General features: G+C 41.4%; 1 non-coding gene across 1 annotated transcript; it reads right to left on the bottom strand.

The window, feature by feature from the left end:
- Positions 1-429: 429 nt before the first annotated feature.
- Positions 430-644, bottom strand: LOC111552717. Its single transcript, XR_002734711.2, has one exon. It is a non-coding gene; the product is annotated as a small nucleolar RNA U3 (small nucleolar RNA).
- Positions 645-17,945: the final 17,301 nt, after the last annotated feature.

Raw genomic sequence — 17,945 nt, 5'->3', positions numbered from 1 at the left:
TGGACTGGTAGCACATGTCTATAATCCCAGATATGGCAGAAAGATCTCTTGAGCCCAGGAATTGGAGTTCAGCCTGGGCAACATAGTAAGACCCTGTCTCAAATAAAAAACAAAAAATTGCAGTATATCTATAAAGTGCCATAAAATAATTTTTGCCTTTTATAGCATTAACCTGGAAAGATGTTCATGATATGATAAGTTAAAAACAATTGGTTCAAAAAATTGTGTGGGACAGTACCAAAAAAAGCAGAGTATGTAAGAATAAATTTACCCAAGAAGGAGCAAGACTTGTTTACGGAAACTTTAAAACACTGCTAAAAGAGATGAAAGAAGACCTAAATATACAGACATTCTTTGCTTATGGGTTAGAAGACTCACTTTTTAAATTCAATTTTAATTTCTGTGATTAATGTATTTATTTTTATGGGAATCACTAAGACTGAGTCCTCTCCTTCTTACTCCCCTTAAGGAAGAGAAGAAGGATCATCAATGGCAAGTGGCAGCTGCAACAAAACAACACTATGAGCTGGCTACACGCTCAGGAAAGAATGCTTGCCTCCTCCGTTTGGTTTCCAGTGCTCTAAACATTCAGAGAAACTTCTCTAGTATTGAATGATAGAAATGAGCCCTGAAAGTAGAGTCTTAGAAGACTTGATTTTGTTAAGACAACAATATTCCCCAAAGCAATATGCAGATTCAATGTAATCCCTATCAAAGTCCCCAAATCCCACAAATTCCATTTTGCTGAAGTAGAAAAACTGACTCTGAAATGTATATAGAATTGCAAGGGATCCCAAATAGTCAAAACAATCTTGCAAAAAGAAGAACAAGGTGTTAAGACTCACATTTTCTAATTTCAAAACTTACTACAAAGCTACAGTAATCAAAATCATATGCTACCGGCATAAGGATAGTCATGTGTATAGATCAATGGAATAGAATTGACAATCCTATGTAACTATGTAACTATGGTCACATAGTTAATAAATAAACCTATGTAACTATGGTCAATTGATTTTCAACAAGGGTGCCAAGACCATTCAATGAGGGAAAAGAAGGGTTTCTTCAACAAATGGTGCTAGGCCAACTGAATATCCACATGCAAAAGAATGAAGTTGGACCTTACCACACACCATGTACAAAAATTAACTCAAAATGAATAAAATCCTAAATATAAGAGCTAAAGCTATAAAAGTCTAAGAAAAGAACAGCTTTATAACCTTGGGTTTGGCAACAGTTTCTTAGACCAAAAACAAAAGGAACAAATGAAAAATAGATAAGTTAGACTTCATCAAAATAAAAAACTTTTGTGCATGAAAGAATGTTACCAAGAATGCAAAAGAAAACCCACGGAATGGAAGAATATATTTGCAAATCACATATCTGATAAGAATCTTATATCCAGAATATAGAAGGAACTTGTACAACTCAACAAGAAAAACACAAACTACTCAATTTTTAAAATGGACAAAGACATAAAAAAGAACAAAATTATGTCCTTTGCAGCAACATGGATGCAGCTGAAGGCCATTATCCTAAGTAAATTAACACAGAAACAGAAAACCAAATGTCGCATGTTCTCACTTGTAAGCTAAACATGGGGTACGCACGGACACAAAGATGGGAACAATAGACACTGGGGGCTCCAAAAGCGGGGAGGAGGGGTGGGAGAGCAAGGGTTAAAAAACTACCTATTGGGTACTGTGTTCACTATTTGGTTGATGGGATCAATAGAAACCCAAACTTCAGCATCACGCAATATACCCATGTAACAAACCTGCACATGTACCCCCAAGTGTAAAAAAAAAAGGCAAAGGCCTTGAAAAGATATCTCTCCAAGGAAGATATACAAATGGTCAACAAGCACGTGAAAAGATATTTAACATCATTAGTCATTAGGGAAATGCAATTCAAAACCACAAAAATGTAGGTGTGAGATAGCATTCCATACCCACTAGGTTGATTATAATAAAACAAAACAAAACAAACAGAAGGAAAATGAGAGGTTTGGGTATGTATGTAGAGAAATTGGAACCCTCATACATTGCTGGTGGAAATGTAGCCACTGTGGAAATCGCTTTGGTATTTCTTCAATAAGTTAAAGAAAGAATGACCCTTGGATGTAGTAGTCCCACTCTCAAGTATATAGTCAAAAGAACTGAAAACAGGTATTCAAATAAAAACTTACATGTTCATAGCAGCACTATTCACAACAGACAAAGGTGGAAATAGCCCAAATGTCCCTCAACTGGTGAATAGATAAACAATATATAGCATATCCATGCAATGGAATATTACTTGGCTATGAAAAGGAATGAAGTACTGATGCATGCTACAGCATGGATGAACCTTGAAAACAGACTGGACCTGGTGGCTCACACGTATAATCCCAACACTTTGGGAGGCTGAGGGGGGTGAATCACTTGAGGCCAAGAGTTCAAGACCAACCTGGGCAACATAGTGAGACTCTGTCATTACAATTTTTTTTAATTAGGTGGGTTTATACCTGTAGTCCCAGATATTTTGGAGGCTGAGGTGGGAGGATCACCTAAGCCAAAGAGGTTGAGGCTGCAGTGATGTATGATCATTTCACTGTACTCCAGCCTGAGTGACAAAGAGAGACCCTGTCTCTAAAATAAAAAAGAGAAAAGGAAAAAACATTTTTAAAAACCTTGAAAACATTATGCCTGGCTGAGCACATTGGCTCATGCCTATAATCCCAGCACTTTGGGAGGCCAAGGTGGGAGGATCGCTTGAGGCCAGGAGTTGGAGACCAGCCTCGCCGACATGGTGAAACCCCACCTCTACTAAAAATACAAAAATTAGCCGGGCTTGGTGGCACATGCCTGTAGTCCCAGCTACTCAGGAGGCTGAGGCAGGAGAATTCATTTGAACCCGGGAGGTGGGGGTTGCAGTGAGCCTAGATCACGCCACTGCACTCCAGCCTGGGCAACAGAGCGAGACTCTGTCTCCATGAAAAACAAAAAACAAAAAAAAATTATGCTGAGTGAAAGAAGTGAGACACAAAAGATCACATATTGTATAGTTCCACTGATGTGAAATATCCAGCATATGCAGATCCACGGAGCTAGAAAGCAGGTTCATGGTTGCCAGGGGCTGTCGGGAGAGGGGAATGGAGAGTGACTCTTCCGTGGATATGGGATTTCCTTCTGGGGTGATGAAATTATTCTGAAATTGTATAGTGCTGATGGTTGTTCAGCATTGAGAATGCACTAAATGCCACTGAACTGTATACTTCAGAATGGTTAAAATGGTGAAAAATTGGTGTGGGTATTCCAGAAAAACAATTGAAAGGATGAACAATAAAATGTCAACAGTGATTATTTCTGGGTAACAGTAGGAGTGACTTTCACTCTCCTATTTTTCTTTTTATACGATTTGAATACTTTATGAGAAGCATGTTTTGCATTAGTAATCAGAGTGAATAAAAACCATAGGGAACTGTTTTCATTTCAGAAGGCAAGAAGCAAGAGGGAAGGGAGGAAGAGAAGACGGAAGGAAGGAAGGAAGGAAGGAAGGAAGGAAAGAAGGAAGAAAGGAAGGAAAGAGGGAGGGAGGGAGGGGAAGGAAGGAAGGGGAAGGAAGGAAGGGAAGGGAAGGAGGGAGCAGAAGGAAGAAAAACAGGGAGTCCTTGAACCCACCCCCCCAACTCCCTCATCTCTCTCACTACTTTGGAGGTGCAGGCCTTGCTAGTGTCAGGCTGGGGGTTGTATGGGTTTCTGGTTAGACACCAAGAAGGACCTTTTAGGTTAATAGGATCGAGGTCGGCAACCAACAGAACTCTTTACATATCCTATGGGAAGATCCCTAAGATATATTGTATAAAGAGCAAGATTTAGGACAGAGTGTGACAATTAGTGTAATGATACACTCAAGCACATTCACACACACATGCTCCTGCACATACAGTCATAATTACTAAAGAGTGCATGCTGGCCAGGCTTGGTGGCTCACGCCTGTAATCTTAACACTTTGAGAGGTCAAGGAAAGAGGATTGCTTGAGGCTAGGAGTTCTCAACTAACCTGGGCTACATAGCAAGACTCTGCCTCTACAAAAAATAAAAATATAAAACTAGCAGAGTGTGGTGGTGCATACCTGTAGTCCTAGCTACTTGTGGGGAAGGGGCAGGAGGATCATTTGAACCCAGGAGGTCTAGGCTGCAGTAAGCCATGATCATGCCACTGCACTCCAGCCTGGGTGATAGAACAGGATCCTGTCTCTCCCTCCCAAAAAGTGTGTATGCATATACATTTGCAAATGTAAAGATACCCTCTACCAAAAATGGCTGAAAAATAACAAGAATCGTTTTCCCCAGGGAGGGCAACTGGGTGATTAGACAGGAGAGAAAGGGAAGGAAACAGACATTTCACTGTATATACCCAATCTCTGTATCTTTTGTATTTGGTAGTATGTATATACTTTTTTTTTTTAAGATGGAGTCGCCTCTGTTGCCCAGGCTGGAGCGCAGTGGCACAATCTTGGCTCACTACAACCTCCACCTCCCAGGTTCAAGCAAATCTCCTGCCTCAGCCTCCAGAGTAGATGGGATTACAGGTGCATGCCACCACACCAAGCTAATTTTTGTATTTTTAGTGAAGATAGAGTTTCACCATGTTGCCCAGGCTGGTCTCTAACTCCTGAGCTCAAGCAATCTGCCCACTTCAGCCTCCCAAAGTGCTGGTATTACAGGCGTGAGCTGCTGTGCCCAGTTGTATGTATATACTTTCAAAGATGGACATTTTTTTTGCCCCTGAGCACTTTCTTTATGTCACAAAAACAAAATTTCCAAAACATAAAGATATTTAGGTAAAATATAATACTTTTTTTGGTTTCTGCCCTATTTTTGTATTTACCAAATTTTTATAACAACAGACATAATTTAACATGGTACAAAAGGCAGATATTACCTAACACATTTAAGTAAGACAGAAATGTTTAAAGCAAAAACAGAACATTCCCCTTCCAGTTTGCTTTCAAAAGGAAAATACATTTATAATTAAATGTATTTTTAAATGAAGTAAAGGTATCAGAAAAATGGTCTTTTTTAAGAAAAACTTCTCCGTTGGTTTCTTTTCTCCTAAATTTTCTACAATGCTATCTATTATTTCATGTTGGAAAAGGTCTGTAATTAGCTGAGTCTTTAAATATAAAGCCATGGGTTTTAGGCAGCTGGTGAAGCAGTGTTGGCCTGACCTTGACCTCCGTAGAGCCCTGGACCCTTCGCCTCTGGCCCTGATCTCTGCAGCCTCCTTGGCCCAGACCCTAGGCCCTGCCAGTCCTGCTGTCCTCACGTGGCCTGCACAGCCTGCCAAGCCACTGACCCACAGGATTCCCTGTGGAGAACTAGGACGGGACGGGGGGGCAGGATGTTTCTGGATATTTTTCCAGGAGGGGCATGGGGGCTGTTTTGAAGCTATGTTTGCCCTATAAGCAAACTTTGATAGCATATGGTAGACAAATAAAGTTTTAAAAGAATTTTTTCTTCATGCTTTTATGTTAGATTGAACAAACTTTACTTGTCCATTTTCAAGAAGTGGGCAGCAGGTGCTCGGGGAACCTGATGGAAATTGAGAAGTGGGCCAGCCCCTGGACTACCCTCCCTGTCCCCACTGGTGTGGCCATCATTGGAGGGATGTTGATGTTCATCTGCCCATCTCCGCTCTGCAGAGGAAAGAGGGAGACACAGGCTCTCCCATCTGCCTTGGGCCCAGATATGCCATTGGAAACCCCCCTCCCCCCCGGGGCCACTACATGATGTAGGACTAAGGGTTTGGAGCTTTTCTCCTGGGACTCGTTTTCTGAGCCTTTCCCTGTCCTGGCTTCTCTGCTGTGCTGTCCCCGCACACGTCTGAGGTGATGCTAAGTCCGATTAAAGTGGGCCTGTCAGAAACATTTCCAAGGTCTGCGGGGAAGTTCCACCAAGGTTCTTACTGTCCCCAATAGCTACCCTATTACCTGAAATATAACCGTTTAAGAACCATCTTATTTTTAATTTGTGTTTTTATAAACACCATAAGTTCATTTTCTCCCCTAAATTATGAAAATTTATCACTGTGAAAAGTAGCAAAAAGTAGAAACAAACCCTCCTTCTCTGCTACCAAAAATGTCACAAAACTCTCATATACCTCGTACCTTGAGAGGATCTCTAGTAGTTTGGAGTATTTCTTTGAAGTCTTTAAAAATAAATATCAGAGTCATTTTTGTTATTATTGCTTAATATCATCAGCAGAAGCTTTTTTTTTTTTTTTTTTCTGAGACAGGATTTTACTTCCATTGCCCAGGCTGGATTGCACGATTTCTGCTCACTGCAACCTCTTCCTCCCAGGCTTAGGTGATCCTCCCACCTCAGCCTCCTGAGTAGCTGGGACCACAGGTGCATGCCACCACACTCAGCGAATTTTTGTACTTTTTTGTAGAGACAGGGTTTTGCCATGTTGCTCAGACTGGTCTCGAACTCCTGACCTCAAGTGATCTGCCCACTTCAGCCTCCCAAAGTGCTGGGATTACAGGTGTGAGCCACCATGCCCAACTATAAGCTTTTTTTTTTTAATGCTGCTATTAAGTGCTGGCTCTGATGTGCTACTAGCTCTGTAATTTGGGGTGTGTTAATCTCTCTGTGCCCCAGTTTTCTTATCTGCAAAATGAGGACAATACCAGTATCTATCCTACTGAGCTCCTGTAAGGATTTAATGAGATAGTGCAGGGAAAATGCTTTGCCAACAGCCAGATTCAACAAATATTAGCAATTCATCTATTGCTAGCGTGGACGAAGTTGAATTTTGCTTTTCAGCTGGGGTGAATAATCCTACATTGAACACCTCTGTATCTAGAACCTCATCCACAGAGAGGATTAATTTCTTTTCAGAGATTCCTGGACATGGAGTTGCCGAACTAAAGGGTATAGATCTTTTTTTCTTTTTCTTTCTTTCTTTCTTTCTTTCTTTCTTTCTTTCTTTCTTTCTTTCTTTCTTTCTTTCTTTCGAGACAGTCTTCCTCTGTCACCTAGGCTAGAGTGCAATGGTGCGATCTCGGCTCACTACAGCCTCTGCCTCCTGGGTTCAAGAGATTCTCCTGCCTCAGCCTCCTGAGTAGCTGGGACTACAGGCACCTGCCACGGCACCCAACTGATTTTGTATTTTTAGTAGAGGTGGGGTTTCACCATGTTGGCCAGGCTGGTCCCGAACTCCTGACCTCAAGTGATCTGCCTACCTCAGCCCCCCAAAGTGCTGGGATTATAGGCATGAGCCACCACACCTGGCCTTTTTTATTTTTATGTTATTTTTTTGTAGACAGATGGTCTCACTAAGCTCTCCAGGGTGGTCTCTAGTGGTCCCCACACCTTGCCCTCCCAAAGTGCTGGGATTACAGATGAGAGCCATGGCTACTGGTCCCAGGCCTTTCTAAAGTTCTTAATATAGATTGTCATCGACACTTCTGCCAGGAGAGGAAGACTCCTGGTGTTAAGTGTAACTCTGTCTTCTGAGTACAGGACACTGAGTCTCTCTCCCTGACTCCAGCACACACAACTTTAGTGGATGTGAATTCTGATGGCTTCTCTCTCAGAACACACCCATCTAAAAGTTTGATAAGACATCTTGGCATCATACAGCTGCCTGTTGGAATAACCCCAAGACCTCAGTTTCACTGTCTGTAAAATCTGGTCAAAGATCTTGCTCAAGGTGTGGCAAAGAGTAATCAGTAGCTAATGGCTGGGACTGACTTTTGTTCTCCTGGTCGTAAAAGACCTTTGAATTACTTGGCCACTTTGGGTTTCTCAGGAAAAGTGATAACACTAAGCCAAAGTTCATCCCAGTTGGCCAGGCCACCTCTTTCCAGCACCCACAAGGCTTGAGGGAGAGAGGGAATGGCCACAGTCTCATGAATGTTGGGCTGGGTTCGCTGGGGTTAGGGTCACCAAGGGTAGGAGCCATTTCCCCATTGACCCTCCCATGCATCACACCACAGAAATATCCCCGTGCTCTGTTTATCTCCCACCCCTCCCCTGACACAGCAGAAGGACGTAAGTTTTCACGCGTAGTAGACAGAGGACTTAGACTGAATGAGGTGAGGCTTGGTCAGCCCTGATATGAGAAACGCAGATCAAAACCAGACTTGTCCCTCTGCTATCCTCACCCAGCCACTCAACACCACTTCCCAGAATGACTCAATAGACATTTCCTATACCCGAGCCTGGGATCTCCATTTTATCAAGCTTTCCAGAAGATGTTATCATCTAGCAGGTTTTTGAAGGAAGCATAGGACTCTGCCTATCCCAATGGTGTCTGCCCAGGTCTCCTCTGTGCTCAAACACCATCCAAAGCTTCCTCAGTTCAGCCTGAAGACTCAGCTCTTAGTGTGGTATTCTAGGTTTCAGTTCACTTGTACAGACCATCTCCCAGCTCTCCCTCACTCACTACCCACTGGAGCTACTCTGGGGTTCCTGGTGCTTGAATATGCTGTAGGCCTTTAGGAAGAGCAACCTTGCTCTTGTTATGCTGTTAACTTAATGAAATCCTCTCCAACATTTAAAGCCCAGCCCTGATGCTCCAACTCTAGAAGGCTCCCTTGATCTAGCCCCAGCTAGAAGTGACCCCCTCAACTTTCCTCTGAGCTCCAACAGACTCTCTTCATCTGTGCCCGCACGTAACTCTGGTCACTTTCCACCTTATTTTACAGATGTTGGCTGGTCTCATCTCCCCAAACTGTCTAGAAGCTGCTTAAGGGCAGGCCACGCAACTGGTTGGTTCATCTCTATGTCCACAGTGCAAAACTTGGCATCTCTTAAGGCAATTAGTAAGTGTGCTGTAATGAATTAATTCGTGTCCACCATGACAAGGAGATATTGGTCAGAAACGTGAATTAAGTAGAGATAGCTTTATCTCTTCCTTTCCATTCTGGGTGCCTTTTATTTTGTTTTCTTGCCTAATTGCCCTGGCAGGAGCCTCAAGTACAATGTTGAATATAAATAGGGGGAATAGGTATCCTCATCTTGTTCCTGGTCTTGGGGGAAGCAGTTGGTCTTTCACCACTGAGTGTGATTTAGCTGTGGGTTTTTTATAGATGCCCTCTATTAGGTTAAGGATATTCCCTTCTATTCCTATTTTGTTGAGTTTTATTATTATTATTATTATGAAGAAGTGTTGAATTTTGTCAAATGCTTTTTCTGCATCTATTGAAATGATCATGTGGTTTTTGTCCTTTATTGTATTGACAAAGGTATTACATTAATTGACATTTCAGATGTTAATCTTGCATTCCTGGACACTTACCAGTTGGTCATGGTGTCTAATTCTTCTGATAAATTGCTGTGTTCTGCTTACTAGTATTTTGTTGAGATTTTTCTGTTCTACATTCATAAACGATATTGGTCTGTGGTTTTTGTGTGATGTTTTGGCCTGATTTTTGTATCATAGTAATACTAGCTTTCATAGGATGAGGTGGAAAGTGTTTCTTCCTCTTCTATTTTTTGGAAGTTTGTGAAGAAGTCTTCCAAAATTTGGTAGAATGTACTAGTGAATTCTGGTCCTGGGCTTTTCTCTGTGGGTAGTTTTTTGATTAGTAATTCCATCTTTTTACTTGTTTCAAGTCTAGTCAGATGTTCTATTTCTTCCCGAAACAGTTTTGCTATTTTAAGGCTTTCCAGGAATTTGTCCATTTCATGTAAATTATCTAACTTGTTGGCATACAGTAGTTCATAGTAATCCTTTATAATCCATTTTATTTATATATGATCTGTAATAATGCCCCCTTTTTCATTCCTGGTTTTAACAATTTGAATCTTCTTTTTTTTTTGATCCATCTAGATTAAGGTTTGTCAATTTTGTTAATCTTGTTGAAGAACCAACTTTTAATTTCCTTGATTTCCTTGATATTTTTCTATCATCTATTTCATTAATTTTGGCTCTACATTTTATTATTTCATTTCTTCTGCTTGCTCTAGGTTTAGGTTACTCTGCTTTTTTTCTAGTCTTAAGATTATTGATTAGATATCTTTCTTCTTTTTTTTTGTAGTGTAGGTGTAAATTTCCCTCTAAGCACTGATTTGGCTGTATCCCAAGTGTTTTGATATATTTTGTCTTCATTTTTATTATTGAAAAGATTTTCCTAATTTGCCTTGGAATTTTTTTAATGCAATGGTTTTTTAGGAGTGTGTTTTTAAATTTCCATATATTTGTGAATTTCCCAAATTTAATTCTGTCATTGATTTCTAATTTCATACCATTGTTATCAGAGAACATACTATATATGATTTCAATCCTTTTAAATTTATTCAAATTTGTTTTATGACCTGGTATATGGTCTATCCTAGAGAATGTTTCATGTACATTAAATGAGAATGTATACTATACTTTTGTTGATTGAAGTGGTCTGTAGATGATTTTGAGGTCTAGCAGGTTTATAGTGGTGTTCAGAACTTCTGTTTCCTTGTTGATCTTCTGTGCCTCATAATTTTGTCTCTTCAATGCATTAGAAAATAAATGTTCCTTTCTTGTTTGTTTATTTATTTTTATAAAGATTGAGGGGTATCACTATGTTGCCCAGGCTGGTCTCAAATGCCTGGGCTCAAAGTGATCCACCTCTCTGGGCCTCCCCAAATGCTGGGATTACAAGTGTGAGCCACTGTGCCCAGCCAATGTATCTTTACAGATTAATTTTCTTGTTCCTTAGAGGTTTAGTTTTGGAGTCCTAACTATCAAGTTTGACTATCTAGACAAATTTAATCTTTCTTGTAAGAACAAACTCTAGGCCGGGCGCGGTGGCTCAAGCCTGTAATCCCAGCACTTTGGGAGGCCGAGACGGGCGGATCACGAGGTCAGGAGATCGAGACCATCCTGGCTAACACGGTGAAACCCCGTCTCTACTAAAAAATACAAAAAATTAGCCGGGCGAGGTGGCGGCGCCTGTGGTCCCAGCTACTCGGGAGGCTGAGGCAGGAGAATGGCGGGAACCCGGGAGGCGGAGCTTGCAGTGAGCTGAGATCCGGCCACTGCACTCCAGCCTGGGCGGCAGAGCGAGACTCCGTCTCAAAAAAAAAAAAAAAAGAGAACAAACTCTGTACTTTTCTGAGCTCTGGGTGACTCTAACATATGAAATATTGGTTAAGGCTTGGAATGTAAAATCTTGGTGAAGAAGGACTTTCTTACCTGATCCTCTTAGGAGCAGGTGATTCTCGAAGTGTGGTTCTAGATAAATCAGCCCTGAGTCTCCTGCTCAACCAAGCTGATGTTTTCTTCCTTCTCTCCGTTTCTCCTTGTTTCCTCCTTCTTTCTTCTCTCTTCTTCCCTCCTTCCCATACTTTTACTATCTTTTTTCCATCCAATCATTTATTTATACTTTTCTTCCTTCATATCCATTCACTTGTCCTTTCCTTCTTCCTTCCTTCTTTCCTTTCTTCCCTTCTTACTTCCTTCTTTTCCTCCTTCCTTTTTTTATTCAATTATTCATCCTATTCTCCATCCTTTCATCCATCTGTCCTTCTTTACTTCCGTCTATCTGTTCACCTTCCCTTACCTCCTGTCTTCTCTCACTGCCTTCCTTCATTTCTTTCCACTCCTCCTCCCTTCCTCCCATCTATCCAGTCATCCATCCATTTTTAGTAATAAAGCACCAGACAGGACTCAAGCTACCTGAAATAGCTGAGCTCAAAGTAGATGTGGTGGTGGTGCTGGGGTGAAGGCCCCTGATTTCTAGTTCTCATTTTCCTTCCAGGAATCTACAAAGTGCCTAATGGTGCTGCTTCACTGGCAGACTTTTATAAAATACCCGTTGTGAGCCAGACAGAATTCCTCGCATTGGGAATGAGTAAGGTCTAGTTACTACTCCCAGGGACAGAGAATAACAGTACAGCCTGGAAAAACTGCAGTATGATGGCCTCTAAGGCTGAGGAATAGGAACTTCCAGGGGGCAGTTGGAGAGGTTTTCTTGGAGAAACAGGTGTTTGGTTGAGCTTTGAAGTATGAGCATTTATGTGAGAATCAAATGTAATGGCACATGAGATTATAAAATGTAAAAATGTCACAGAGAGGGAGTGACATTTATTGTTGAGACTTATGGTAAAAACCACTTAAAGTAATAACAACTGGCCTGCATAGAAAAGGTATTTGTTAGAAGCATTAACAAATTCCTATGCAGTTTTTAAGACTGTAAGACAAATGTGCTGTGGGTGGAATTAGACATTCAGAGAGTAGTGAGGCAGGGTAGAGGAGTACTTCAGAGTGTGGATTTTGGTATCAGACCCACCTGGCTCCAAGCCCTGCTGTCACTTGCTGTCCATGTGCTCATCTGTGGAATGGGGATGACAGTGTAAGAGTATTAAATGGGATGGTACAGGTTGGGGTTGGTGGCACACAGTGAATGCTCTGTCAATGCCAGCTGCCACTGTTCATGAGAAAGGAGCTCAAAGGTCATCTGGCTCCAGGTGGTATGGATTCATGTTTTCCTCCTGAAAAGGTGCTTTTTATCTGCTACCAAATATGTAATCTTGGGGAAATTACTTGTTTTTTCTCAGCCCTTGCCTTTTTTTTTTTTTTCAGTAAAATCTCTCAAGATCATCATGAGAAAAGCAAGCTCTGGCTGGGCACGGTGGCTTATGCCTGTAATCCCAGCACTTTGGGAGGCCAAGGCAGGTGGATCACCTGAGGTCAGGAGGTCTAGACCAGCCTGGCCAACATTGTGAAACCCCATCTCTACTAAAAATACAAAAATTAACTGGGTGTGCTGTCCCACACCTGTAGTCCCAGTTACTTGGGAGTCTGAGACACGAGGATTGCTTGAACCCAGGAGGCAGAGGTTATAGTGAGTCGAGATTGCACCACTGCACTCCAGCCTGGGCAACAGAGTGAGACTCAGTCTCAAAAACAATAAAAAGCAAGATCAGTCAAGGGAAAATATATTTGAAAATTGTGACTTGCAAGCCTAAGCCACAAAGATGTTCACCTCAGTATTGTTTATCGTGGAGATGTAGGGAAATGGAAAAAGTATAGATAGACATCCAAAAATAGGAGACTATTAAATAAATTATGAAACTTCCTTCAGTGGAATCACAAGCAGTGAAGAATTAGGTCCATGAAAGCCAAGGTTTTCTCCTTTTGTTGAATGATGAACCCCTCAGCACCCAAAACAATGCTCATCATATGGTAGGTGCTCAGTATTTATCAAAGAAACAAATGAATGAGCCAAGAAAAATCAACCACCAAGAGGCATCCACCTGGCTGTTGTTTTGGTGCATGGGGTAGAAAAGTAGACTAGAAGAGCTAGGGTTGAGAGACTAACGAGAGAGCAAGAAAGTTAAACTATCAAGAGCTGTCAAGTAGGACGTTTGAGGGTGTTTGTTGGATGCTGGGCCATATGACTCTCTCCTCCATGGCCCACAAAGTCTTCAGTAAAATATACAGTGTCTGGCAGTGTTTTTGGAATTGCATGTGTGTTTTAGGGGGTGAAATGAAATACAGAAGACTGGCCTCAATTGGAGAATACCATGGGCATCCAGTCACATCTGAGTATGATAATGTAGAAGAAAGTTTAATGACGTGGAAAGATGCTCACAATATATTGTTAAAGAAAATAATTGGGTACAGAAGGGGATGTGTAATTGCATCCCATTTTGGTTAAAATAGAAAAACATCTGCTCATGTCTGGATGGTGAGATGAAGAAATATTTTTTCCTTTTTGTGTATTCACGCTGTATACTTTTCTTTAATCAATATGTACCACCTGTGAACTTGAAAATAATGTGAACTGTTGAATGAGCTTGAGCTGTCCTTATTGCATTTGACTGATTGGTAAATAAATCGAGCTAGAGGTCAAGTGGCATTGTTAAGGTCAAGCCAAGACTGAGTGGCCCATCAATGTATGGCCAGTTCAGTGACCTTTCTACTTGATTAGAAGGAAACAAGTAGTGTTTTCAGTGCCTTGGACCCCCAGCATCTGAAAGATCTGAAAGACTGAGCCATTCCTTCTTCCGCTGCCTCCATTTTGCTAGATTCCAGAGGACGATCATTGTTCAGGAGACTATCAATGGTTATAAGTATATTCCCTCTTCTCCATTTCAAAGGACACTCACTAGGTTTTCTTTTGTACGTCAGGTCAGTAACATGAACCTTGGGATCCTCTGGGCAGAGGATCATGCTAGCAGGATGGGCTGTGAAGCCTCCTGCAAATTAAGCCAGTTATAATCTGTGACTCATATCTGCAGATAGTAATTTTCTTAAAGGTGTTTGTTGAGTGATGGGAACACACAGAGAGACAAGAGACAGAGGGGCAGCCCAGGTAACATACCAAAAAGCATAAATGTATAACGTGGAACTGAAAGAGACCTTTGACATCACCTAACTCGTGACTGGATGATCTGGGAAACAGGCTTGGGTTGTACAGCCAGGGCCAGAATGAGATGGTTTTACTTCCTAAACATCTCTCCATTTCATCCTTTCCCACTCCTTCTCCCCACTCTGGCCTGCAGGGATGCCACAGCACTTCCCTAGCTGATCTCCTTTCAATCCAGAGCTATGTCACTAAAGGTTCTTTCACCTATGTTGAGGAATCTGGACTTAAATCTGGGGCAGTGAGACACCATGGAAAAATTTTTAGGCAGGAAGGCAATGGGGTCATATCTGGATTTCAGGTGGCCACTGAAATCCTCTGGTTTCTGTGTATAGAATGCACCCAAGGCAGTTAAGTAGACTCAGGGAGAGCAGTGAGAAGGCTGCTGTAACTGTCCAGGTGAGAGGAGGCGACAGCCTGGACCAAGACTGTGGCAGTGGAGGTAAGTGGGTAGTCTCCCTGACTCCTCAAGCCTCTCATTGACCTCCTCTTTTGGTGCTTATAGTCAGTATCCCGCAATTTAATACCTAGTTCTGGGCTTATATTGGTTAGGATTTTTTAGATGTGATTGCATAGAAACCCATCTCGGCCGGGCGTGGTGGCTCAAGCCTGTAATCCCAGCTCTTTGGGAGGCCGAGACAGGCGGATCACGAGGTCAGGAGATCAAGACCATCCTGGCTAACACAGTGAAACCCCGTCTCTATTAAAAAATACAAAAAAAGCAAAAAACCAAAAAAACAAAAAACTAGCCAGGCGAGGTGGCGGGCGCCTGTTGTCCCAGCTACTCGGGAGGCTGAGGCAGGAGAATGGCGTAAACCCGGGAGGCGGAGCTTGCAGTGAGCCGAGATCGCCACTGCACTCCAGCCTGGGCGACAGAGCAAGACTCCGTCTCAAAAAAAGAAAAAGAAAAGAAAAAAGAAACCCATCTCAAATCAACTTAACTCAACATCATTGAGCTGTGTCAGGCACACGGTAGGTGTTTAGTAAACAATGAACAAGTAAATGAATGAATGACTCTTGACTCCTGGACCATTGTTCTTTCTACTGTGCATAATACTGATTTTAAGCCTAAATTCCAAAACTCTAAATTCCATAACCTCTAAAGGCCATCTATTCTGGGCTTGCGCCCAACTCAGGAATGCCCTCTACAACATGCTTGATAGAAACCCATTCAGCTTGTCTTCGAAATTCTCCAGGTACAGAATATTCACTACCTCAAAAAGTCATTTAAACAAATGAGTAAACATATATTTTAAAAATCAGCTTTATTGAAGTATAACTTACATACACCCATTTAACTATAAAGTTCAATGAGTTTGACAAACATATACAGTCCTGTAACCACCACCACTATGCCATTTTAGCGTATTTCCATCATAGAGCTGAGCATGATAGTTTGCACCTGTAATCTCAGCTACTCAGGAGGCTGAGGACTGCTTGGACCCAGGAGTCAGAGGCTACAGTGAGCTATGATTTTGTCACTGCCCTCCAGCCTGGGCAACAGAGCAAGACCCTGTCTAACATTTCCATTGTGCCACAAAGTTTGTTTGTATTCCCTTGCAGTTTGTCTCTTCTCCTGACTCCTGGTCTCTACTTTCCGTCCTTGTAATTTTGCGTTTTCTAAAACTTCATTTGAATGGAATCTTGTACTATGTGGTCTTGAATTGGGAATAGTTTACTCAGTATAATGTATTTGAGATTCATCTACACTGTTGTATCAGTAGTTTGTTCCTTTTTATTGCTGAGTAGTATTCCAATAAATGGACATATCACAATTTGCTTATTCATTCACCAGTTGAAGGACATTTGTGTGGTTTCCAGTTTTGGCTATTGTTAACTGAGCTACTGTGAAAATTCACATATACATCCTTGAGTGGACATATTTTTTTTTCATTTATCTTATATAAATACCTAGGATAGGATTTCTGGGCAATACAGAAGATATATGTTTAATTTTATTAGGAAAAAACTACCCAACTATTTTCCAAAGTGGTTATACCAGTTTGCATTCCTGGCAATATGGTATGAGAGTTCCAGTTGTTCCACAATGTTGCAAATACCTGGTATTGTCAGTTTTAACATTTTAGTCACCATAGGGAATGTGTAGTGCTTTCATATTGTGATTTTCTCATATATTCCCTCAACGACTAATGATATAGAGCATTTTCCATGTGCTTATTTGCTATTCCTATAAAATAGGTGTAACTTCAAGGGCATACTTTCTGCTGTTAGAAATCTCCAAACTCTGTCTATTGATTCAATTCAGTTTAACAAATATTTACAGATGACTTACTCTATGTCATTTACTATGAGGTCTGATGAGCTCAAGACGATTAAGATCCATCCTTGATCTTGATTTGTTTAGAGTCTCATGGGGGGAAACATACTTAAAAGAGAAACATTTCTCTTTAAAGGTGTTAGTATATTCATAGAGGTAAGCCCAGGATGCAGGGAAAAAATGAGGAAGAGTACTCTACCTAGTCAACGGTACTGGCAGGTGGTAGGGTGTGAGGAATGTTCATGGGAACGTCCACCCTGGCTCTGAACTGTGGCATCACAGAGGCACGGACATGTTGTCATTCATTCATCACATACTCAGTGAGCACCTAACGTGGACCAGATGCTGTGCTGGCCTGGGGAGGATGGCTATAAACCAGACAGACATTGTCCCTGTCTCAAGGATCTTACGAAGTGAGAACAAAAGTTCATTTCCTTTCCTTGTGGAAATTTATATTAAAAAAAAAACTACTTATCTAACTACATAGATATATATACTACCTATCAAAGAATTGCTAAGTGATTAGAAAACACAAAAACAGATTTATGCTAATTGTATGTTGGATAATTTTACAGGGATGATTCATTATAATGTCTTTTATTTAAGACATAGGTATTTATTCAGTGCTCAGCTCCTTCACGTGGGTTATCTCACTGGGTCTACATGATCAATGAGAGAGGTTAGGATTGCTACTGTCTGAAACTGAGAGTTAGAGAGCTAAAAATACTGGGCCAAAGTCACTCAAAAGTAGAACCAGTCTTTGAAATGAAATCTTGGGACTTTAAGTTCAAATGCTACTTTGAATAATATCTGTACCATTGGAATATTTTTAGTACAATTTGAGGACTCAAGTACTAACTGTAAAATTACTAATTAAAATTAAGGTCCAAGGGATTATGGTTTGTGTTACTTTCCAAATATCTATCCAAATCCCCCATTTAGCCTGTGAGGATACGGGGGTCCAGTGGGAATAGCCACATAGAGTCACAATCCAAGTCCAGGCCTCCTGACTCCATGCTGTTGCCTTGTGAGAGTGCTACCTCTCAGTGCTAACTTGCATGATCACTCCTGTTTATTTAGTCCACAGGCATTTGGAGCAGATGTGCTGCTGTAGGCAAAAAAGTGAGGAACGGTGGGAAGAGACACTACATAGACCCGGGTTCTCATCTCAGCTCTGCTGGTCTCAAGCTGAATGATTGGGCAAGTAACTTAACTTTTTTTCTTTCCTTTCTTTCTCTCTTTCTCTCTTTCCCTCCTTCCCTCCCTCCCTCCCTCCCTCCCTTCCTTCCTTCCTTCCTTCCTTCCTTCCTTCCTTCCTTCCTTCCT

This window comes from Piliocolobus tephrosceles, chromosome 4 (assembly GCF_002776525.5).
Source record: "Piliocolobus tephrosceles isolate RC106 chromosome 4, ASM277652v3, whole genome shotgun sequence".
In the NCBI taxonomy this organism is placed as follows: domain Eukaryota; kingdom Metazoa; phylum Chordata; class Mammalia; order Primates; family Cercopithecidae; genus Piliocolobus; species Piliocolobus tephrosceles.
The sequence above is the reverse complement of the archived record's forward strand: the minus strand, read 5'-3'. Positions and strand labels throughout refer to the sequence as shown.